The 12,641-nt window shown below is 41.3% G+C and overlaps 1 protein-coding gene across 1 annotated transcript in view; it reads left to right on the top strand.

The window, feature by feature from the left end:
• Nucleotides 1–1,732: 1,732 nt before the first annotated feature.
• Nucleotides 1,733–12,641, top strand: part of Cdh8 (cadherin 8) — a 367,867-nt gene continuing 356,958 nt past the window's right edge. Inside the window, exon 1 of the mRNA XM_034522729.2 lies at nt 1,733–2,149. The gene's annotated coding sequence lies outside the window, so the exon portion shown is untranslated. The remainder of the gene's footprint in view (nt 2,150–12,641) is intronic.

Here is a 12,641-nt window from a genome sequence, read left to right as displayed (position 1 = left end):
TTTTTAGGAAAATTAGATCAGAGGGATATTCTCTCTCCAGCAGTCTTTGCATTTGAGATGACTTTGTTACTTGTGACAATCCGCAGCCTTCAGGAACATATGACCTTTCCTTTCCTTCTCATAGATGTAAGAAAGTACCCCAAGGAAAGGCTCAGACCACTTGTTCAAAGTGAAAATGAATGTCTGAAAATTAAGCACCACCGAAGGTGTGATCTATTTCTTTGTCCACTTGGGACTGTCTGGTCTAACGGCAGTTATAATTTGATTGAGTTTGACTGCTGTTCTTTTCTAAGACAGAATTAACCAAAGCCAGAATACCTCATAAGCTAACACAGCCTTTGAAAAGAGAACAAACAGCAACTGCTCGAGGGGAAATCACCCCTTGCCCCCTGTCCCCAAATAATTTACCAAGTTTCTTTCTTAGGATAACTAGAATATGAATCAAACAGATAAGAAACTGATAGTCAATGTCTTCAACTTTTTACGGTGGGAGGTTAGATGCAGAATCAAAAAAAAAAGCCAAATTTGCATAAGTATTATAAGCATATTGTGCCTATTTTCCCATTCTGTTCACTGCGTCTCATTAATTCGAGTCAGACAGTACAGGCTCTCCTGCCCGTGCGTCTGCTCCTCTGCACCCCTTCTGCTGCAGCTCTGTCCCCAGATGGTCAAAACCCATCCTCAGAGCTCATGTCTAGTCATAACCCCTGTCTTCAATGGAGGAGAGTTTTGAAGAAAGGTAAGGGACGTTTAATTTGTCGTGTATTTGACTGTGTTAAATGATGAACAGAGATCAGTGCTGCCAAATATTTCCACGTGTTAGTCTTGATAACCACAAGAAAAGAGTCCCGGGTCTGCGGGTCGGAGGGTCCCTGTTTGCATTGGCTTATACCTGGGTGCCAATTTCTTAACATGTGAGTGCTTAGGAAATGCTATCAGAAAACTGGGGAATCCAAAGATAGGGCATCCCTTGGTAGAGAAAGGGGGAGACGATAGAACCGTACTCCCCCCACCCACCCCGGGGGGGGCGTGTCAGAGCACCCTGACAAAGCTTGCCAGACCCTCTCCTTATGGCCACAGCAAGTCCTGCCCATTTTCTGTCCAGTCCATTCACTTAATTGCAAATCCCTCTTGGCTTCTCTACTGTCCCTTATCCTCCTAACCCCGATCTCCTCAAGGAGTAGCAACCCTAAAACACCAGGAATGAGCTCCACTCCAGAATCTCGACCCACCACCAAGAAAACAGTAACACACGAGTTTTAGCAGGCAGTGGTCTTGCAAACATGCAATTCCTTATACAAGACGTCTTCAGAATGAGGGGAAAGGTGAATGGCCCACGCGCTGCCGCATCCTCGCCCTCCACAGAAACCAGCTCTGGGTGTCGGAGATGCTTTTCAAGATAAGGCTAGCCTTGGGGCTCAGGTGAGACCTAGAGGGAGAAAGCTGGAGGGTACCTCCTGAGCATCCTTTTCTGATCTGCCAGCAGTCTTTATCCAAGAGCTTGGCCGCGCGGCGGACTGCGCGGAAGGCGTGGAAGGGCTCATCTTCACCCGGTGACTCTGGTGGCGGAGGCGCGCTGGGCGTGCTCGCGAGCGACCAGCGAAAAGTTGTGCGCACTCTTGGTAGGAGGAAAGGGAGTGGAAACCAAGCGCGGGAGAGCGCAGGGGCTAGGCAGGGAGGGGGCGGGGTGGGGGACTGCTTACATGAATTTCCAAGTGGTAGACCTGCCTCTGAGCTCTGCCCAATGAGATCCGTCAGGGGAGGCACCCGGCTCACTTTTCCACATCACTTCACAGTTACATTTGGCAGGCAGGCGGGCTCGCAAGCCGGAGCGCTCGGCCCGGAATTAGTGGATGGATTTGGAATCTCCCTGCCTCCTCTAAGCTCCGCCACTGTCACTTTGAGCATAGACCTGAGCGTCAACACAGGAGCTGTACTTTTAGACTGCGGACACAGAGCCCAGAGCACCGGCTTCGCATCCCCGCACCAGGCTCCGGAGCTCCGAGAGGCATGAACGCGATCCGGAGGAGACTACCCTGCGCGCGGGGATCCGTGGACATTAGCCGCCCTCGCGAACTGACCCCCAGCTCCTCCAGCCATTTATGAAACGAGAGGCTTGAGGCTTTTCCGCATCCGGAGCCCGACCTGAGTAAGTACTATACCCTATCCTCGTACGCCTCCGAGCGGGGAAGAGCCGAGGGTATTGCTTCCTTTAGGAATTCCCACGCGCCCTCAAACACCTTACGCACCTGGTGGATGAGGGATACTAGCACTGATAACCCGCCGAGCCGCATCTCCTTTCGCGGCATCTGTAGCTGATGGGGTCGCCTTCTACCTAACCGGTTTTGCAAACTGCTCTCGGAGCAGATATGGAGGAGTCTGGAATCCCATTCTGCCCTCCTCCAGTTCCCGCGCCACCCTTTCCTTCTTGCGGTCGCTTGTCGGTTTCACCCTGGAGACGCAGGCAGGCGCTGCTGCAGCCGTGCGCCTTCACTGCGGGGTCGGTGCGGTGAAAGGGAAATACTCGCCTCCTGCCCAGAGGAGGCTGTGAGCTCCAAAAAGCAGGTTGTGAGGCTGGAGAAGCTGGTTCCCTGTTTTCCGCATGCCCCCACCTCTTAGTCGTGGGAGGGCGACCTCCTCGGTTGGGCCGAGGGCTACCGCTCTGCTGCGAAAGCCCCAGCGCCAGGATTTTCCACAAGTGTCTGTTCCAGCCCGGGGGCGCGGTGCCAGCTGCAAACTTGCGGAGCTCCCGGGCCACCTAGCCACTCTGTAGTCACCAAGATGCTGCTCCGCATTAGCTTAGGACCCACAGACAGACCAGTCACTGTCAGCGAGCCCGCATCCATACATAGCCCTCCTAAGCACCGGATGACTTCTCCCTATCCCAGAGACCACAGTGCCTAAAGATCCCAGAGATCTTGGTGCTTAGCATCAGCCCACTCTGGGGGTACAGCCGCGCCCCGGCCAGACAGGAGGTGAAAGACACTCTTGATTATGTTTCGCTAGCATGGTAACAGGTTCATGAGAGAACTACCCTGATTTCCCAAGGCTCTAGTCTAGCCTGGTAAACCATGTAAACGTGATGCCGCCGATGCTGATACCAACAGGTATCCAACAATTCCTCCGTGTTTTTTTTTTTTTCCTTCCCAAGACTAAAGCCTCGCCTTGCCCAATGTTGTAAAAAAATAAAAATCTCAAAGTTTTGTGGTGGTGGCCCCTTGCCCGAAGGCATACCGTTTTGAGACACATCAATGACTAGCCTGTTAGCCTCCTGAGCGGAGATGGCAGCTGTTAGTTTGGATTGCTAAACGTAAGAAATTAAACAACATTAATTGTTTATTGTTGTAAACGCACAACATTAGTCTGTAATGGAAAATCAGACTGGCAGCTGCTCACTTCGGCTCCAATTAAAGGGCAGCGCTTATAACCAAGCAACTGGGAGGGAGAAAAGGCCCTTTCAACTTTGCCATGGTTTCTGAAGATTGCAAGCAGTTTCCTCTTTAGGGGGCACGATCCCAACAATCCCTTTGCGTACCAGAGCTGCTAACCAGATTAGCAGCTATTTTCTTCCCTGTGTTTCTGAGAATGCGAAGAAGTCTAAGATAGTATGCAAGAGCGGTACCCTCTCAAATCAGGGACCATCGCCAGGCAGATAGAGAAACTGGGGTTGGCTGGGACCGTTTTGACATTCCTCTCCTCTTTATAACACTTTGACAGCTATCTGGATGCTTAAAAGCCCTCACTAGACTGTCACCTCTGCCTTCATTATTTGAGCATTTCAACTGGAAAACTCTATGTGAGAAAGAGATATTTATGTAAGATTTGAAAGTGGGATTTTCCATCCATTCAGTCTCGCTGCTGTACTTCACTGCATGCAAAATGAGCCCTGTCGTTTCTGCTAAACACCACTGAAATTTCTCCCTGGCTACCGCCTTTCATCAGCCTGCGTCCGGTTTTGCAGAGATTTAGTCCGGAATGTGTGAGTGTGGGTGGGTGTGTAGGGTGTGTGTGTGTGTGTGTGTGTATGTGTGTGTGTGTGTGTGTTTCTTCTACTGGGAAGACTTGTACCTTTGAAGGTTGTTATCTGAGGCATACATTTTTCCCATCAAAGAGAGCTCTTCATAATCGCGATGTGCAAATAGGTTTACCCACTTACCTCTATGGCTGAAATTCTAAGACTAGCCCCCTAATTAAATAATAAAAGACATAGCAGCATCCTTTAAGTCAGCTTTAGCAGACTGAAAACTCCTTGTCACACAGTCATTTTCTGCTGCAAGAGTTGCACAGGACCTTTGTATCTTTGATACATACATTTTTCTCTTTCTTCATTTTCTCCCCCACCCCCCACCCCCATCCCTGGCCTCAGAAGAGGGTATGGAGTTGAGAGAAATCCGGAAAAGAGATTATCCTTTCTGCCACCTCCAGGATGGCTTCATTCAGAATTGCTCCAGGCTGCCTATACTTCTCATTCTGCTCCAAAGACCATGGCAGGAGAGTAAAGTCAAATGCTCACCATCACAAATTGGCTGAGACATTGGCTAAGAATTTCTGAAACCTGTGCTGTAATTCTGTCTATCATACTTTTAAAATCCACCCCCCCCCGAATTAAAAAAAAATCTAATTCTTATTGTTATTAAAAATGTGGTTCTGCGTTTTTCATTTACTGTCTCCAAAATCTCTCCAGATTCCAAATGGATAAATCTCTGCACTCTAAACTGTAGCACTTTATGACTTCACTTCTGGTGTATAGGATGCATTTATTAACGTTTTGATGTAGTTTAGATCTGGCTGAAGGACAGAACATTTTAGAGTAGCTCTCGCCTAGCTTGCTGTATGCATTTGAACTGTTAAAGGGGAGATGTTTGTATCCTGGATTCAAGTGTTTTATAACAGAGCAGCATAGACACCATTCATCTCCTGGAACTCCTCAGTGTAGCACTGAGCATCACATACTTGGACAGTTGGAACATAAACTACATCAAAACTCCCAAAAGAACAAAGCTGTGTTAGACTACTCAGAAGGATGGGAGACCCCTTGAGAAAGTATTTGTTAAGACTGGTCTGTGAATGTACTCACACCGCATACTAGTTCCAGGAAACCAGACAGATGTTTAAATTCTGTTGATCTTTGTTAGCCTAGAGGATCAGACTGTTGAAAGAAATCAAGGGAACTCCAAAGGAAAAGGGTATAATAGTTCTGTTCAAGAAACTTGGGGCTTTGTTTTCTAGGTTTCTTTCATGGGTTAGCAGAGAAGGAAAAAGAACACACATATATTAAAAGGTAGAGTCAATTCTTCAGGTTCAGAAGACCTTGTCAAAAGAACTATTCCAAGAGAAAAAAAAAAAGTGAGTATTCCTTTGCTCAAAGATGGATCTATTGTGGTGTTATCATCATCCCAGAGTGAACAAAATTTCTATGTAACGCCACAAACTATCTGTAAGTTAAACTGGCACTTTGTACTTCTTGCCGGTTTGCTGACCTATCAGTAAGGCTTTCTGCTGGACAAGCTAGTAGACCAGTGCACCCAGCATAGCCTTTTGATTGTAGACACAGTTTAACATCCCTCACAGGACATTCTTCAAAAACACTGTGCCCAGAGGTTTTCCTAGTACTTATTTCCATAATGTTATATTTCTTACAAAGTTATTCAGAGAAGCAAAGAAAGAGATTAGAGTTTCTTCTTCGCATTTTATGTTTGGCACCATTGACATTCCCGGAGGAAGTGGAACCAAGCTTGCTCATTATTTTAAGGAACAGCTCCTTATTTTTGGAGTATTCTATGTCTACTGCAGGCTACAGTCACAAACCAAGGCACGTCCTAACAGTTTGCTCTCGCGTGGACTTCGCAAACACACAAATACATATACAACACACGGACAGATAGCTCATCAAAAACGTGCTTACAGAATTGACTAGTGGATTGGTTTAAGTAGAGGAATTTAATCACCGTTTCCTTGTCACTGCATCTGACTTTAAGTTGTATGATTTGTGTGGGTGATTTGTCAGATTTGTATTAAGATCAGTCTTTTAAGCAATATTGTCTGCAGGGCATTTAAAACACTGTGGGGATTTCACCTAGAATCTTTGCTGTCATTATTCTCTGGAACAATACTTTGCTTTCGATGGGCAAAGGCCACCATCTGATTTAGCAAGGCTTAATTATCCAAGGGGATGTTAGTACTGTCTCCTTTCATTCTCCTTGAAACTTGAGCTTCACAGTTTATTTGTGCTGAGCAGTGGTTTCCTATCTCTGGAACCTACTTCAGATGTAACCATGAGCAGAAAATTAGCTAGACCTGGTAGCTTCAAAAGGTCAGAAAAGAAATGAGTTCAAGGGATGCCATTTAGCTCCCTCTCCCATATGTTGCTGGGGACTAAGTCTCCATTGCTACTTCACAATATCACAACGATACCAATACTGTTTCCTCTTCTGTCATATCCCGGGCTTTTATTTCCTGAGTTTTAAATGTCATGTGCTACTCCCTATCATAAACATCACTCACCTTCTTGCTTGTAAATGTCCTTTTTAAAAAGTTCTGCTTATAGGTAGAAATGTATAGATGGGGTTTTTCTGCATCTTTTAAAGAAAGTGTCACAAGGAAAAAACAACAGCACTTGTATTTCCCTTTCCCGTTCCCATTGCTAAGGACAATTTTGGATGCTGAGGATGGTTGGTCCAGGGCCAACTATTAAGAAATTACCAGAGATTCTGCTTCCCACTTTTCCTAAGCATTTTCATTAACAGGCTGCAGGGAAAGCAATCATATATAAAGAGCAATACCAGGATGCAGCTGCTACAATTGTTTCTACAGAAATTTTGTAAGTTCTCCTAAGTTTATTTTGAGACACAACCTTTCCCATTTAAAAACAGTCCATTTTATTCACATTCCAAACATCAGGGTTTTTTTTTCTCTATTAAAAATAATTTTACATGATATATGAATATGGAGTATGGTGTAGTTCAGTTTGATAGAACTGAAAGCACACCCCAGATTAGATTTGTATCAGAGGTGCTAATAAACTGTAGGGCACTCATAGTTATATTTTATTAGAGAAAGTGTTCTAATTGTCCAGGCACTGTGTGGGCAATTCCGAGCCTGTACTTTGAATGCCTCCAAGGGAATATAAAAGTTTTTATTCCTGTCTCTTCCCCCCCCCCCCCGTTCTCTTTCCTTCCTTCCCTCCCCTTCCTCCTTTCTTTAGCTCTTCCCTCCTTCCTACCCTCTCTACCACCCTTCCTCCTTTTTTGTCTCTCAGTTTTTTGTTCCACTTAAATAAAATATTCAGTGTGTGAATGTTCACTTGACATTATATACAGTCCAAATCTTAGGAAACAATTTTACAACTCTTAATTTTGATTTACGTTTATAAGATAACCTGGTTCTTACACAAGCATAAGGGAAAATATTGCCGTGATAGATTTTTTTTTTCTGGATGTACTTATTATATTAATTTTAGGATTGTGATAAATACTTAGCAAATTGAATATATTTAAATGAAACATTAAACTGAGTACTTTAGAACATTTGTTCTGCAGCATTGAGTAAAAGGGGTGTGTATATTTGCATCCTATTAACATTTAGAATAATGCTTACTTTACCTTCTTTCTTTCTAGGTAGAATACTGCATACAGTAAGACTGTTTCGTTCCTCATGTGACATAAATAACTTAAGAAGATGGGGATAGAGATATAAATATCATGAGGAGATACCTCTTGTTTTACATAAGAAATCAAGTTTTTCAAACTTGTCATGAATTTCACTAGGAGATAATCTCACTTTTATTTAGCTATTGCCATCAGAGCCTAGTATATAGAATTTACGTTTGTGCCCAACCATCTCTATCTTTAAAACAAAACAAAAATATTTTATTAAAGTAGTAAAATATCTTTGTCTTTTCAGGTTTTTAAACTTCATTAAAATATTACAGCTGAATACAGTACACTGATCTAAGAATCCTTGTAAGCTATTCAATTACTGCTCCAACACTATTTTGAGATGATAGTCCAATATTAGTTTTTTCAAATTATTATTTTCTACCTCTCTGTCTATCCATCATCTATGTACATAGCGTAAGGAACAGTCCTGGGGGTGGATTTTTAGCTGTAAAGTCTTCGGAACACAGAAGAATGACAGTGAGGTGTGCTTGTAAGGGTGGTTGCTACTCTGTGTAACCTAATTGACAGAATCTTGACTTGTTCCTAGGACCCTTGGACACATTTCAGATTTAATATCTCAAACTCTGCAGCCTTGGTTATAGGATGTCACTGATTTTCCCCATTTCCCCATCTCAAGAGTGAAAGATCTTATCATTGGTAGAACTAAATTTTCCTAACTATACTAGAAATAGGTTGTCAAATATCTTTGCAACAGATCACTATCATAACCCAACCTTTATTTAGCATTTCCTTCTTGTACAAATATGTGACTTCAGTATCTTTCTGGCTTTGGTAGGGAATGTATACTTTCAGCATCCCCCCCACTAGAATGCAAGTGACCTGGAAAAGCAGTGAAATTGCTGGAAATATTTTTAAATTAGTGGTTACAATTTGATTGAGAATGAATAGCTTATATTTGTCCCAGGCCATGTTTATATTTTACTCTTTCAGCAGAAAAACAGGAACAGAAAAAGGAAGGTCTGTGTGGACCACAAAGGAAAGAAAAACAATAACAGTGGGGCCAAAGAAGTGAAAGTGTAGCCCTTCACATGCCTTTAAAACACTGTGGAGCCATTGCATGGATTATATATTAAAATACATAGTAGATTTATAAAATCTACTATGAGCATTTATAAAATGCTGGTGCTCTAACTTGGTCATTCCATTTACAGATAAGAGTGGGACAAAGTTATTCCATAAGTTAGGCAATGCTACTTCACACCCACTCAAACAATTCTAAGCTCAATTGCTTCAATTGCCACCTTATAAACAGGGAAATTACTAGTTCTACACAGTTACACATCAGGGCTTGGTGGGTGCCTTTAATCCTAGAACTCTGGAAGCAGGTGAGTTCCGGGCCAGCTTTGACTACAAAGTCAGTTCAACACAATCAGGGCTCTGTTACAACTCACACAGAGAAGCTATGTCTCAGAAAACCAGATTTAAAAGTTCTCTTCAGACTTTAAGGTGGGTAACATGAAATGGAGCATCCATTGCTAACCCATTGTATTGAGATAAACTTGGCTCGCATCTTATGAGTGATAGAATTGATGCTCAGGGAACTTCTGATTGGCTATCTTGGAGCTCCTATAGCTGTGCCACCAAGCCAAGCATTACAAATAAGATACGTTCTGATTGGCCACTATGATTTAAAAATCCAGTACTGTCCTTTTTGTAGACAAGTTCTTTGCTGAAATTGTGTCTTAAAGGTAGCAAATGAAGATTTGCTTCTAAACTAAAAAAGGTTTAGTTCATATGGGAAGAGTAAATGCTCATATGTAACTGACAGGAGAGATGTTAGAAATACAAGTATCAGTTGAGGACAATTTCAATAAAGATATGTTTTAAGAAGATCCAATAGAATAGATTTATTCTTAAATTCCTAATTAAACTTATGGTTCTATCTATCTATCTATCTATCTATCTATCTAGAAACCTCCCATGTAAAAAATACATTCCCTTTGCAAAGAAAGAAATCATTTATTTTATTTATTTATATTTATAAAGGTAAACACCAATTACAGAACTTAACAAAGACACAGCTTCGGGTAGAAAAAGAAAGCACTCTGTCAGTTACAGGAAAAGATGAGATATGCAAATACTTTTCTAGGTAGTAGAGGAAATACAACATACGTTGGGATAGATTGACTTGAGATATTATCTGATACCAAAGCCTGGGGACCAGAATGATTATGGCTGACCACAGGGATAAGCAAACACATTGGCAAATATATTTGTGTGTGTATAGGAAGTATTATTGAGTCTTTTTCTACCAAAGTAATTTGGTTAGGAGTTCTGAACACTTTGGGAAAGCGAATGCCTTCCACTATTTATATTTGAACACACGCAAGGGTCTTTCCTTTCCACAATCCAAAAATTGTTCAGACCTGTTCAGCTTTAATCACCCAGAGCTTGTTGAATTGTACCAGGCCACACATTGAATCGTGTCCCCTGCAATCCTGAAATATCACTTTGAATTCAGTGTGCATTTACCTGGTTTGAGAAAAGTTGCTAATGGCTCTAAATTCAAGGTCAGAAACATTTTTAATAGAAACTCTCTGGTCCTGTATGTCATTTTGCTTCCATAAAATATTGTGGCCACTAAGACCGGTGGGTAATAAAAGCATACTTTCCTGTCAACCACAATAATTTGCTGAATTGAACCCTTAAGTGACCGATTTTATTGGACACGTCAGTATCAGTGAGTGGATGGCTCCTTATTTGGAACTTTAATTCATATTGTTTATAACATCAGTGATGTAATATGATTTTAATAATGACAATATGTCTGAGAATTGAGCACATTTGTCTTTAAGAAAATGTTGACACCCTCAGAATGACATCTGGCTATAATTAGAACTGCTATTAAGCAGTGAGTGAGAATTAAAGTCAGATTGTAGGTCTTTTATCTAAAAGAAGATACCTTCTTCTGGGGAAATTTTAAAGGCTTTCTAACTTGTAAAAATTCCAGAGAGACTAAAATCTATTCATATTGCTATTTGGGATTGAGCCAGTGGTATTATAATGAATCAGGTTGCTCAGCTGGGCATGTACGCTGTGGTTGGGAAATGTAAAAAGTAAATTGATTTTTAACTCAATCGTTATAATCTTGTTTCATTTCTTCTAAGAAGTTTGTCTATGTAGCTACAATTCACAACACTTATTAATTCTGATAGCAGTGCCCTAGCATTTTGTTGTATCTCAGGAATACCTATAAAGCGGTTTTCTGATCTAAGGACAAGAGTATGTTCCGTTGCAGAGGTGCAAGCAGATAAAGATTACAGATGTAAACCTTTACAATCACATTTTTCTCATAGTGAACAATCCCTACTGCCTGGATGCATAGATGTGCATGTGATTGCAACAGTAACCTGATCAGTTATTGCCGAGTTACATATAATAGGTAGGAGTACAAGATTATGGAAGACTACTTAGCCATTATTAAAAAAAAAAAAAAAAGTTCATCTACCATAGCTATATTCCCCAAAGTCAAATGTAGGTGTGTATTCCTGTATATGGAAGGCGATAGGCAAATATGTGAGTGGTAATAAATGACTTAGAAGAGGAAGTGACTGCCTACACATCACTGCATTTTCCAGCAAATCTCAAGGAACCGTGAGCAAAGTTGCTCTTTTAGAACACCATGCTCTTCTATCTTAGGTCCTCATATGAATAGCATCCACATTCAGAAGAGCTTGTTGGAAATGAGAACCTCAGAACTCATCTGAGGTCATCAGCATTAGAAACTAGAGTACCCAGATTCCCAGATAACTGTGCAGATTAAAGTTAGAGACAATTCCATGTGAATAATTTTAGAACAGACACTTTGCTGGGTTTAACAGATCTGCTGGATAAATTTTCAATAACTGCCAGAGTTGATTAGTGACAGCATTAGAAGCTTTGAAATTGTTCAGGATAAAGCATCTATATCCTGACAGTAAGAAACCAGTAGAAGTCAGGAACATTTTTTTTTTTTTTTGAGAGCAGCTACTTGTTAAATTTTTCTTACTGAAAAGAAAACATTTGATATGCTACTCTCTGTTCTTATTGCTTATCTATGCAATAGAAATGAAAATTATAAAGTAATAAAGATACTTATATCAGAGGGCTATTTTGAAGTGTAGATATCTTGTGGGGTTTATATGTGTGTGCACATGTCTGTATGTGTAGTCCCTATGATTTAATTTTAACTACTTTTTAAATGTTGATGAATAATCCAATTTTTCAGATATGACCCCTTCTGGAAAGTAAAATTAGATTTTATATCAATCAGTTAACCTATGTATCTATGTATCTGTGTATCTATATATCTATGTATCTGTGTATTTATTTGGGTGTGTATGTATGTATGTATCTATCTATCTACCTACATATCTAACATCTGCCTACCTAACCATTCACCCATCTTTTTTGAGACAGGTTTTTTGCTATGTAGCCCTGACTGACCTATGTATATAAGACTGGTATTATATTCACAGAAATCTGTCTGCTTCTGTTTCCCAAATATTTAAAACTATATGCCACCACACCCATTCTGGTTTGTTTATTTGTTATTATTGTTTTGTTTATTTGTTTATTTTTTGTGGTTTTCTTTTTTGAGAGAAAGCTTCTCTGTACAGCCTTGGCTGTCATGAAACTCTGTAGACCAGGCTGACCGCTACCTCAGATACGTGCCTGCTTCTGCCTCTTGAGTGTTGGGATTAAAGGTGTGTGCCACCATCACCTGAATGGATTTCTATTTCATGCCAACAACAACAGTGAGCCAATTTCAGGAAAATATACTACCATGGGAAATTCAAGAGTTTGGCAGAAAAATGATAATGAGATAGCACTTGAGCATTTAAGTCACTAGAACTTACAGGCAATGTTGAGGAATCAAAGGTGACGTGACTGAGAGAGTGTCCACTGCCTGGACTGCTTTCCTCTAGAGCTATTCCATGGATTCATCAGCATCAGCCAACTTACATTTCTCTTTCCTCTGAA

This window comes from Arvicanthis niloticus, chromosome 18 (assembly GCF_011762505.2).
Source record: "Arvicanthis niloticus isolate mArvNil1 chromosome 18, mArvNil1.pat.X, whole genome shotgun sequence".
Taxonomy (NCBI): domain Eukaryota; kingdom Metazoa; phylum Chordata; class Mammalia; order Rodentia; family Muridae; genus Arvicanthis; species Arvicanthis niloticus.
Note: the sequence above shows the minus strand (reverse complement) of the source record. Positions and strands in the feature narration are given on the sequence as shown.